Source organism: Capsicum annuum, chromosome 6, assembly GCF_002878395.1.
Source record: "Capsicum annuum cultivar UCD-10X-F1 chromosome 6, UCD10Xv1.1, whole genome shotgun sequence".
NCBI lineage: Eukaryota > Viridiplantae > Streptophyta > Magnoliopsida > Solanales > Solanaceae > Capsicum > Capsicum annuum.
In genome coordinates, this window is record NC_061116.1 from 48001643 (window position 1) to 48014920 (window position 13278).

The window sequence follows — 13278 nt, forward strand, 5'->3', positions numbered from 1 at the left end:
CAATTGGTTCATAACAAATTACCATTAATTGTTCCCACTTTTGTTTGGGTTAATGGTTTATACAGGCAATTTCTCTCCTTTATATTGAAAATTCATTTGATCGGTACCGACAGCAATTGATGAATGGTTTAATGCTGATGTTCTGGATTTCTTTCCCAGTTAATGGAAAGGAATTTTGAAGTATTTTGGAAATTAACACTTCAAAATGTGAAAATAAAAATGTTAAACCAAAGATCTGGTAACAAATCTTTTATACCATCAAGTTCTACTCTTAGCTTTTGCTTATTCCTCAATCCTGCAATGTTATGATTTGCTAATCTAGATAATATTTTACAATTGCATCAAGGTCCATCCAAATTCCTCATGCTTGAATCGGAGTGTTCTAGATTATATTGTCAATCCTAATTATCTTGAGACTGGAGTGTACCTTATAATAATTGATTGAAGTTTTGCCTATGAATAAAGTTCACCGCAAAAAAGTGAATTCCATGCTATTGAATAGAAGAACTCAAAATGATCGTTTGCCTTTCAGAGTGCTGATTCTAGAACTACACATGTTTCTGTTGCAACAAAATTATAATCCTCTTGAATAGCAGAGAGAAGTACGTATTAACAGAAGAAGAAATAGTGTTGAAACATGAATAAATCCCTCGAAGATATTCCAATAATATAGGGTGATGTTTTAGTCTGTACTCTGTAGCAGGGGCAAACTGAATTAGTTGAGTGTAAGGTAGTTGATATATTTAAAGCATTACATAATGAATAAGTTTGTTAATGAATCATTTATATGATACTACTTTTGTCCCAATATATGTGACTCCGTAGAGGACGTGTATTAGAGTAAAAGGTTAGTCGGATAGGAGGTTTGTCGTGCATGGTACAATGGTAGTTTAGAGCTTAGTGTAGATATCTATCATTGTTGTTGTCTATTATGTTTCGATTGTCACACTATTTTGTGGCTGATTATGTTTTTCTGTGGCTAATTAGTTGGCCTATTTTCTTCGCTATTTTTCTCTTCTTTGTGCCTGAGCTTGCTATAGTTGAGCCAAGGGTCTTCCAAAATAACCTCTCTACCTCCCCAAGTAGTGGTAAGGTCTGCATACACTTTACCCTTGTTGTTGTTGTTTGTATCGCTTAAGGAGATTCAAACTAGGTGAATATTGACTTACATATATGAGAACAACTGGAATGTATATTACTTTTCATTATTTAAATATTAATTGATCTTATCTAATTAGCTTCAAAGATTAGTTAAATTGATTCTCGAAAAACAAAATATAACATATAAATTGAGATGTAGGGAGTGCAATAATAAACAACAATATATAATAATTGGCCATAGAATACTGAGAATCTTGGGGAGGATATTGGTTGTTTTCTACCTTGTAAAAGTTTCAAAGCTTGGTAATTCGCTTCTCATTGAGGTTGAGATAACTCTAATATTTTTATATGTACCCCACAGTAAATATTTCATTTCTATAGTACATCCATTGTCTTTCATACATATTGATCGTTCTAGGTTTCTTGATAATTCTCTTGTTTCTTCTCTTATTCTAATTTAAGTGTCTGTCATGATAGTTTTGAATCAAGAAATCCTAGTTTTAGGTTTCTTCACGGAGAAGAAAAAGAATTGGAAGTCAAATTTGAGTTTGGATCACCACAATATGTCTTCGCGTATGACCATTTTTATGTTACACTTTGAAGAAAAATATCAACATTGAGAATAAGAGTCCTGCTCATGGTAGATCAATCGAAATGGATGAAAGAAACATACATCAGAATATCATACATAATAGGAGTGTGCAAAAACTGATTCAACCGATAAATCAAATCGATAAAAATGTTATTGATTTATTGGTATTGGGTTATTGGATTAACGATTTTTAACGATTTAACAGATTTTTTTATTGGGCTATTAGTTCGATTTTAGGTTTTAAGATTTTAGTTAATGGTTAAACCGATAACCCAATAAGATTATATTAAAACTATATTTTTATATACACTTATATAATAGTGGTTTTAGATTTTATATACATACCATATCGTCTTTTATATTTTATAGTTGTTGTCTTAGTTCTTTTAATTTGTGTAGACTTCGTACACGAAGAAAGTGTAGAACAAATGAAAATAAGAGAAAGTAAAGAAAAAAATAAGAGAGTATTTTCTTATTGGTTAAATCGAAAATTGAGCCGATAAAGACCAAAATCGATAACAAATAGCTTACTGGTTCGATTATCGATTTAGCATATTTACGAATTAAAAACCGATAACTCAAACTGATAATGAACAAAAAAGAACCGAATCGACCGATGCACACCCCTAATACATAAGAAGTATTAGGTGAGAGCACCCAAGGGTATATCATACATAAAAAGTATTAGGTGAGAGCACCCAAGGGTGTGGTCCGGTGGTCATTGAAGTGGGTTGAACATCATGAGGTGTCAATTTTAAATTCCAACAAAAACAAAACATTAGGTGATTTCACACCATCTGTTACATGATACTGGTTGGAGGTGACATATATCCTATGGAATTAATAGAAATGCACGAAAGTTGGTCCAAAAAAAAAAAAGGTATTTGGTGAGATACGATCTACTTTGACTTATCACAAAAACTTGTACTCTATTCTTCCATGTATAGTTATTTGCTCGAATTATTTACTTACATTGATACTATTTTATGAAATTATGTACAATTTAATTTGGCATATACGTGCAACGCACGTGATGAGAAACTTTTATATGTGTATATATATATATATATATATATAATATTAAAAGTGTGAAGGACTTTAAAAATGTTGTTTGAACTTTTTGCCCTTCATTAGAAGTCCCTGCTTTAGATAAAATCGTCATTTTATTATTTTTTAATTATTATTTTACTAAACTAAGACTTGTAAAATATATTAAAAATAATTAATTACTCCTAAAATATATAAGAAGAACACCTAATAAAATAAATATATGAAAATAATTAGTTATATATTTTTAAATATTTGTCATTAAATAATTTATAGGGGATGGGTTTTCCCTATTCTCGACTTTACAGTTTTAAGGACTTTTTATTCTTCCGTAGTACAAGAATTAATAATAATTATTTAAGTTCGGATTATACACACAATTCTACTACCTTAGTTTTGGAACTTTCTTTAAACTTGTAAGTAATATATTTTGTACTATAATAATTAATTAATATTTTTTCCAAAATTATTGTACTTTGTAGAGAAAATTGAAGGAAAAGTATCTTTTAAGTCTTCATTGTGGAGTTGGTGACATTGATCAACTTAAAGGGTCAAACATAATTAAGAAAATTGATTAAGTTAATTGTGGACTTGATTAAGATTTTCAAAACTTTCTAATCTTTTCAAAAATACAAATCAACCCACACCCCGCTCCTCTCCAGATCAACCATCTCTCTCGTGTCCCCCCTCTTTCTCAACAGTTTCTCTCAACTTCTCCCAACCAACAGTTCTGTAATTTTCTCTCAACCTCTGGCGATTAATAGTTGGGCTTTGAGTTTCTTTTTGACTTTCAACCGTCAATCGACGTGACAACATTGCTCTCTTGTGACAACCTGTGACAACTTTGAGTTTCTTATCGTCCCTTTTCTTCTTTCACAGGTAAAAAATTATAATTTTTTAGTTATGAAGAAAAAGAGGAACTCGAGTCAAGTTTTCATCTAGTAGTGGTTAACAATTTGAATATTTATTGCTTAAATTTGAAATGGGGACTGAAGGAAATCCTAATTTCTGGTATTTATTCTCTTATTTTTTTGGAGTGAAATATAATTTTTTGTTGTTATTGTAGTTCTTGTGGTCAAATTGTTGATTCGATTTGTTGGTGTCTGTTGAGTCTTTTTGAAGTTTGATTTTTGTTGTTTGTGTTTGTACAAACAAAACAACAATGTTGGTATTTTTGGTCACTATTGATGTTCTTGGTGTGTTTGTTGTATTGGTGTTGTTGGGTTGATTTGTTGTTGTTCTTGGTAAAAATGGTGTATTTGATATTAAATGGTGATATTGTTGTTGTTCCATTGAACAAAATCTTGCTAATGGTTTTTTTCTGCAACAGATTAACCATTTGATGCAACAGATGAACAATCTGATGTAATAGATTAACCATCTGTTGCATCAGATTGTGCAACAGATGAATAATCTGTTGGATGGAATTCTATCAACTATTCCAACAAGAAGACATGTCTAAGACTTTGATTTCTTCTAACAGATGATTAATCTATTGCAACAGATGACCCTTCTGTTGGAAGAAATCTAAACAATATTAACAGTAGATAACAGTTCCAACAGATGAATATCTATTGCATAGACCAGTCATCTATTTCAATAGATGAGTGATCTATTTTTATTATTTCCAACAGATTACTCATCCGTTGCAACATGTTAGTTATATGTTGCAACAAATAACTCACCTGTTGTAGCAGATGTGTGATCTGTTGGAATTGTTATTTTACCATGTTGTACATGTTAGATTTACTGTTATTCCTTTTTTAATGATGTATTAATTAATTATAGTTTATTTTATTTTCCTGTTATTTTTAGATGATATGGCTCCCAAAAGAAAAGAAACTGAATCAAGTCTAAGTAAAGAAACACATGAAGCAGCTCGGCTACATCCACCACTCTATGAGCTTACTTTACAAACGTTATCTCAATCAGAAGTAGAAGATACTAAACATGGGGATGAGGAATGTTTCAAAAGAGATGATCCAAATGATAATAACCCTTCCATTGAAGAGTTGGTCAAAACCTTCGGCATTGATAGTTATCCTGCGAGAATGCAGTACGATGGTGCACAAATTTAACTTGTGATTTGGTGGATAAGTCAGCCATGGGAAATCTTTTAATGCCTTTATAAAAATACTTCGAGACAAAAAATTCGATGCCTATTTCAGGGATAGCTACTTTGGGCAATATCTTGATTTGTCGGAGGACAACAATACTCGTTTCCAAATATCCATGGCATATGATCTTCTCAAGCGTAGATTTATGTATGAAAATAAAGATAAGATGAATGAAGTGTGGATAAATTACTATGGTATAACAATTTGTTTTGGTTGGAAGGAGTTTGTCATAGTTATCGGACTATAATGTTATCCTCCTTCTCCTTCTCAACTTATACCTATTCTAACCTAAAAGAAGGCACCCTACACATTCAAAATAGGCAAAGGCAAGTCAAGTAATGGGGATAGCTTGGTGTCCTTTATTGGTCCAAGGTTCAAAAATAAAAATTTGACAGAATCATTGAAAGGTAAAAGACTTTCAACAAAGCACAAGCAATCATTGTATTTGGTTTGATTTGTACATAATATTCTTTGGATGAGAGACGTTAACAACAACATACCACTTGATTTAATAAAGCTCTCTGAGGACCTTGAGACACTTAACAACTATCCTTGGGGTTATGAAAGTTTCAAAATGACTGTCAAATATTTGTTGGCTCCGTTAACTCTAAAGACAATCAACTTATATGGCTTTCCATGGGCTTTCATTGTAAATATTTCTTTTATTATGATTCATTTATTTTTTATTGAATAATGCTTTTGATTTATTGGTGTTATTTTATAGGCTTGGACATTTGAAGTCGTTGCTTATTTGAGACAACAAATGAACCATCAGGAAGAAGTTTTATGTCCAAGAATCCTAAGATGGTTGTCTGCCAAAACTGATAAAAATATAAAATTTCTTCAACCCCTGAAAGAAGTAGTAGGTCTAATTCTAATTAAATTTTTATTTTGATTAATGATTTTTTAAAATAATTTAATCATCATTCTAATATATGTACTGATTTATTTTAGATTGTGCATCTATGAATTTTTCAACCAATCGAGAGTTGAAGATGCCATTTTTCTTACTTTACGGTCTGTGCAAACTTTATCGGATCCTAAGGCCATTGATAAAATAAAAAAATTATTTGGAGCAACAACCATCACAAGAAAAATAATTTTAGAGGGAGGGTTTGTTGTTGTTGATGATGTTAGTGGTGATGAAGCTATTTGTGGTGGTAGCAGTAGTGGTAGTAGTGCTGCTGTTGGAGCTAATGATGCTTTTCTTATAATTTTTAAAACAACAAACCATTATGATTATGATCATACTGGTTTTTACAGATTTTGCCATCCTAGCCAATGTTCTGCATGCAAATGTCAAGACTGCAAGACAAAACATGATGGAGTGATTAATGATATTAATGCATTAACTGCTCCTGTAAAGAAATTGACATCTAAGAGAAGTGTCATTCCATCAAAGAGGATTTCATATCCATGCACTCCATTAGAGATTAAAATGGCTAAGAGGAGAAGGAAAGTTTTTTCCAAGGCATCATTAAGTATGGAAAAAAGTAAAATTTCAACTCCCCTATCTTTGTCTTGCACTTTTGATCAATGAACAAGGGGCACAGAAGAGCAGTATGAGCTAAAGAGATGAATATATATCAGCTGTTCCAACAAACAAGAAGACTACATATCTGTTTCAATAGATGACATATCTACTGAAAATTATCTAATAGATACATACATCCGTTGCAACAGTTGACTAACCTGTTGCATTAGATGCATTATCTGTTGCAACATATGTCTTGTCTATTTTAGAAAATCAAATAGGTCTTTCTACTATTTTAATTTATACCAATAGATGACCTATCTTCTACAACAGATGGGGAATCTGTTGGAACAAATTAAATCAAGATTTCCTACTATTTTAGTTTGTCCAAACAAATGATTCATATGTTGCAATAGATGGGTTATTTGTTGAAAATTATTATATAGGTCTTCCTCCTATTTTATTGGGTAAATAGTTCAGTTTTGGTTTTAGATTATTGGGTTATCGGTTAAACCGATAATTCAATAAGGATACACTAAGTTATTGTTTTATCCCTATTTTTGTTATATATATATATAAATCTCTCTCTCTCTCTCTATATATATCTATGTATGTATATAGATAGATAGATAGATATGTGTATGCATATATATATATATATTATATGTACTACTTGTTCATAATTTAGTGATTTACAAAGTATTAACCTATTCAGGGAAACAAAGACACAATATAAAACTCGGCTATTATCGTATTGAAAAGCCTGAAGCATTTATAGCTTCCAACAATTAGGATTTAATTTTTTTCTAACTAACATTCAATACAAGTTTGAAGATTCTTGTAAACTAAAATGCATTGCGTAGGATTTTGACGGTAACTAAGATTTCATTTTTTTAAGTTAGTTGTTACTATTTCTATTTTATAAGTATTTTCTTATTGGTTAAACCAAAAATCGAACCGTTAAAGACCAAAAACCAATAAATCAAAACCAATAAGAAAATATCTTATTGGTTGGTTATTGGTTTTACATATTTAAAAATTAAAAATCGATAAACTGAACCAATAACACATAAAACCGGACCAAACCAACCGATACACACCCCTAGCAATAGATAGGTCATCTATTGGTACAAATTAAAATAGGAAGAAGAACTGTTTGATTTGCTAAAACAGATGAGTTATCCTTTTACATTTCTTTGTGTACCTTTGTGATTAGCATTGACCATTTTGGCTTTCTAGGTGGATGTCACAGTAAAAGCTAGTGTTGAACAACATAATATCACAGTTGATAATCCATAAACTAATTCCAAAGATGAAGAAAAAGTGAAGCCTGTCAGTCCGGAAGAATGGAAGAATGGAAGAATTACCCATTTGAAAGGTTTAATATATCGGACGAGGTTCCAAAAAAACTAACAAAGTTGATCAACGACTATTCAGAATGAATTGCCGATGGATTGTTAAAACTTTATGCCGGCAGGTACATGAATCATTTTTAAATATATTGATTTATACAATTCTTTTTGTAAAAATATGACATTAACACATATAAATCATGTAGAAAATAAAATGACGATCACTTCAAAGTAAACCAATCGGGTCTTGATTTTGATATGTTTGACTTTGTTCTTGAAAATTTCAGAACGAAGAATTGGTTCTATTTGATGTCACAACCCCAAACTTGCTGGAATGATGAAGTATAAATATATCTTACTATTAATACTTTATTTAATTGTATCTGTGTATTAATTTTATTGTCACGTAATTTGAAATGTTTGACAATATGTGCAACACATTGATGTTATTTTTACTACCTCCAAAAGAAGGTCAAGTTTCAAACACAAGAACAATACAGATACATGATCGGCAATTGTTTGTACAAAGTTTACATCAATAATACCTATGATAGGTATTGTTAACAACAACTGAAAGTTTCTCAAAATGAGGAATGCTTAATCAACATCATCAAAGGTTTTAGCATTCCAGCTAGCTTACCTTAGAATTTGGTCGACAAAGTGTACATCTCAATTAATGTGGTGATGACTTTCATTAGGTGTTGTCTATCGTCGCTCTAAAAGAAAGGCCCATCAGAGTTTATGACTCGATGTCGGGAAGGAGACGTTCTGGGCCGTTGTTTAAGATATAAAAGTTGGACAAAATATTTCCTACTTACCTTGATATAAGTGGCTTTTTGGATCAAAAGATTTGTACTGATTGATCGACGATTGAAGCATACCGGGAAAAATGGATAATTTATTTGATGTAGAATATGTTGAAGGAATTTCTCAACAACCTAGTGGTAGTCTGTAATTATCATGATTTAGTTTCATTTCATAAATTTCACAATGCTTACATTAATTGCAAGATATGGATTATCTGATTTTTATAAATGCAGGGATTGCGGTCTTTCTATTGTCGCTTACGCTGAGTATTTAAGCGATTGATTAGAATTACCAAATGATGGAATCGATGTCGGGTTACTCCATAAAATATATGCTACTTGTTTATAAAAATACGGATAAGAGAAATCTCAAAAATTATATGCAAGCTACATTAAAGAACCACAACGACCAAAGCCGAATTCCATAGCACCGGATGAAGAACAACTTGTCCATATAGAGTACATCTTTATAGCTTGAGTCTGTCAAAGTAATAACCTCTCCTTAGAAATTGTTGGCACCAAACCTTAAATTATTGAGTTATTTGTTGAGTAGATCATCTGTACCCATAATAAATTTTTACATTTTCTTTATTTGTTGATTTATTTTATGTAATTTTCAAAGGATTCGATTTATTTTATTTTGTCTATAAATTTTATTTGATCCTTAGATGTGACTTATTAATTTGAAATGGAATAGTAGATTTAAATATTGCAACATATAATGAATCTATTGCAGCAGACAACATATCCGTTGGAAATTATCAAACAAATTTAGACATATGCTGCAACATGTAGGTCATCTGTTTGAAATTATCAAACAGGTCTTTCTACCATTTTGATTTGTTTTAATAGATGACCTATCTGTTGCAACAGATAGATCACATGTTGCAACATATCTACTATCTATTGCAACAGATAGACTTAGATATGAATATCTGAATAATGCAACAGATGACCAACTTATTGCAACAGATAAACTATCTGTCAGGACAGATAGACTATCCATTACAATAGATAGAATATCTGATGCAATAGGTTGGTCATCTATTGAAATAGGTTGGTCACCACATGTAAAGTTACTTGAAATAAAAATTGTCATGGTGTTTGTGTTTCAACATCTTCTTCTTTAACATACACAGGCTTCAACTTTTTAATTATTACCTCATAAGCCCAGACCTCTTATATCCTGGCCATAGTGTTGTCTTACATAAATGTCATTGGTTTGGTCATTTCTGTGCCGATTAGAAAACACTCAATATGTGCAAGCGTGTACGACCAGTACGCGGTACCAATTTGATTGTTTGGATAATCCTTGTCCTTGTTTCGACCTTCAAAATTTTATTTTTCATTCAACACTTTCATTGGCAAATGATTTATAAGTTTACTCTACCTCAACAAGTTGGGAAACAAGTCGACTAGTGGCTGCATCTTGGTAAAAAAATTGGCCTTGTCGAAGACAGGTAAGTTGCAATCATAAACCTTTATCATTCCCTCCTCGACTAGTTTCTCAAGAGCTAGAAAATATTTTACGTCCACGTTCATGACTTCAAGAATTCTTTTTGCCTTGATCCAATTATTTCCGTGTGGATATGGCCTCTCCCTCTAGCATATTCAATCATAGCTTCATCCCATTCAAACCTAGAAACTAACGAATCAAATCTTGGGACACCGGGAGTTGACCTTAGCTTAATGAGTTCATTATACCTAGTCTTGAAATTATTGTAAAAGTTGAGGTCCATTATTCTATCGCCAACATTATAACATCCAAGTACGCTAATTACCTGCTCCTCATTAGGCAGAGAATTTCATCAACATACTGTGATATAAGAAGACAATTTTTAAATAGGTTAGTAATTTTAAAAAAGAAAAACAAAGTTGAAAGATGCAACGGATGGTCCATCTATTGAATAGGGTTCTCGGAATGTGTTGACAGATTACCCATCTAATGCAACTTATGGATAATCTGTTACAACAGATGAATCACCAGTTGTACCAGAATACCCAGCCATTGTAACCGATGACACAACTGTTGTGTAGCTTTTTCTTCATGGAGTAGATTTGAAGGCCAGGTTAGAAAAGTAAACTTACCGTTTCCACGTACCACACTTCCATATCTATCATCTTCTTGAAGTCTTGGGGGGGAAAGGCATTCATGGTAAAAAATTTTGTGCATTGCTTGGAATTTATGGTCTTTCTCAGAACAACCTTCTATTTGGCGTCAAGTTCGTGTATATGTCTACCTTCTTCAATGGCCCCAAAACTTCATCAACTTTTGGAGGAGGAGGAGTTGTAATTTTTTTGATTTCATAATTGAGAGCATACATCTAATTGCTTTTTTTCTTCCCATCCTCCACTGTAGGAGTGTATGGCTCACTCACCTTCTTGGATAGTATGAAACCCCTCTTAAATTTCAATTCCTCAATAGTATTAATGAGAGCATCTATTTTTCAAAGAGTTTATTCTATCTATCCATGCACTCTTTGTATTTGCAAAGAGAACATAAGAGTAAAGAGGGGTAAGAGAGACCACTGTAAGAGTGAGAGAGACCACTGTAAGGGGTGATTTCAAATATATTTATTTTTTCTTAAGCATCAATATGCTCATCATCATTACTAGTAGAAACATAAGCATCAACAAGGTTTCCACCAACATTAACAACTCCCCCCAAAAATTCCCCAGAAGCAGCACCCAAATCTATTGCAATAGGTTGGTCATGAAGAGCCTCAACATAAGGTTGACCTTGCCTAACTGCTCTTCTTATGGTTGTTGCTCTAAATAATTTATTCTTTATTATGAAACGCCCTAATATCCCATCCCGATACGTCACATAGTGCTTATGACCCCGAAGGACCACAAGCTAACCCTTTACTAATATCTGTGCCCGTACACTGCATAATATCTGAAACAAATGCAAAAACTAGCCATAAGTTTTAACACATCTATGAATACTCATAATACAGAAAACTAAATACTAATACATCTGTCTGAAAAGCCTCTAAACTATCTGAACTGTGGAGTTGATGGGATAGGTCCCCAACTAACTCCATCAACTGAAAATAAACAAAGACTGAAGCAATAATAATAAACTGAAATTCATCCTCGAAAGAAGAGAACTTACTGCTACTACTGCCGACTGGGACTGAGCTAATGAGGATACTCTGGATCTTGTGCCTCTAAACCTATGGTGTCAAATAAAACACCATAGCGCAAATGCGTCAGTACAGAAATATATCGAGTATGTAGATGAGGTAGGCTAATGCAAGGGCTCATGCATGCACAATATCTAAACTAAATAATCATGAAGATGCCCTATGAGAACACATACATGAATGCACAAACCATGAAAACAATCACCGCTACTCTAGATACTAAAACTCGGATACCACTTTATTGCAGACTGAACTCACTACTGACACTGCGATACTAAATCACTGACTCTTCTGATACTGATAACTGAGAGTTTGGATGTACTTACACCAAGGACTGAATTCTGAGCTTATTGCTTTCGACTGACAGAATTAGAGATCAATATTTCTAACAGATTATTCTGAAAATAACTATCAATGATAAGAAGTATGAACATGTTTGAATCTGACAACAAGAATACTCAACAGAATCTGAGATGGAGATCAAGCCTATCTGACGAGAGATCTCTAGATATGATAATAAGAATACTCAACATGGTCTGAGACTGAGATCAAGCCTCTCTGATGGGAGATCTCTAGATATTATATTAAGAATCTGTATATGAGACCAAGCCTATCTGATGGGATGGTCCATAAATCAATGGAACTATCTGAGTTCCTCACTGAGATAGACGACTGTACCACACAGTCCTGATTTCTGGAGATTGATACTGCAACTGCAACTATGGAAAGTAGTTACTTAATCGATATGCCCCAACCTACCACAGTTGGGGTCCAACCTGTAACCCCAGATGGAAGGGTGTCAATATCGTGCCACGAGTAAAGACCTTTCTGGTCAAGCCTCTTTAACGGGATGACCCTTGCAGGAAGTTAGCCTGAGGCAATATAATAGTCAAACCTCTCTGACGGTGACAACCTTTACTGATGGGGACTCCTATATCCTGCGCTGGCTACGTAGTTCTGGAGTTTAAGGATTACTCTTAACGACTCGACCTCTTTGACAGGAGCCGCCATCCCTTCCTTCGCTCGGTGCTAGTTTCTACTCCCAACTGAAAGACTCTGAACTAAAATCTTAACTGAACATAACTGAACTAAATCTGATACTGATCATGTTTCTCAAAAAATCTGACTGAGTTGCACTGAGATTACTTAGTTCCGTATCTGATGGAAAAGGTATCGAATCATGGTATTTGACTGACGATACAGAGCTTGAATAGATTACTCAAATCACTTATGAGATTAGAATTGAATCACTTGAATACTATTAGATCTGAGCTGATTATAGGACTAAGGCTAGATTACTAGTGATACATAGATTACAGAGATAACTGAGATTACTGAGCTTTCTTAAGATTTGCACTTGTCTGAGGATACAGAGTTTTATAGTTAACTGAGTTCTGAGAATTTTGGCTCGACTGGAATTATCGAGAAACTGACATGGGCTCTAGACAACAGATCTATTGTCGGGTATAAATACCTCTAGGACTCGATAACATATAAGTAAAGCATAATCATTCTTGACTAGTCATCACCACAACCATTCATTCATCATCACAAGCATTCGTTTATCATTACAATCATTAAAGTATCTCACAGTCATTAAGACATCACCTCAAGCATTTAAGGATCACAAACATCTATTT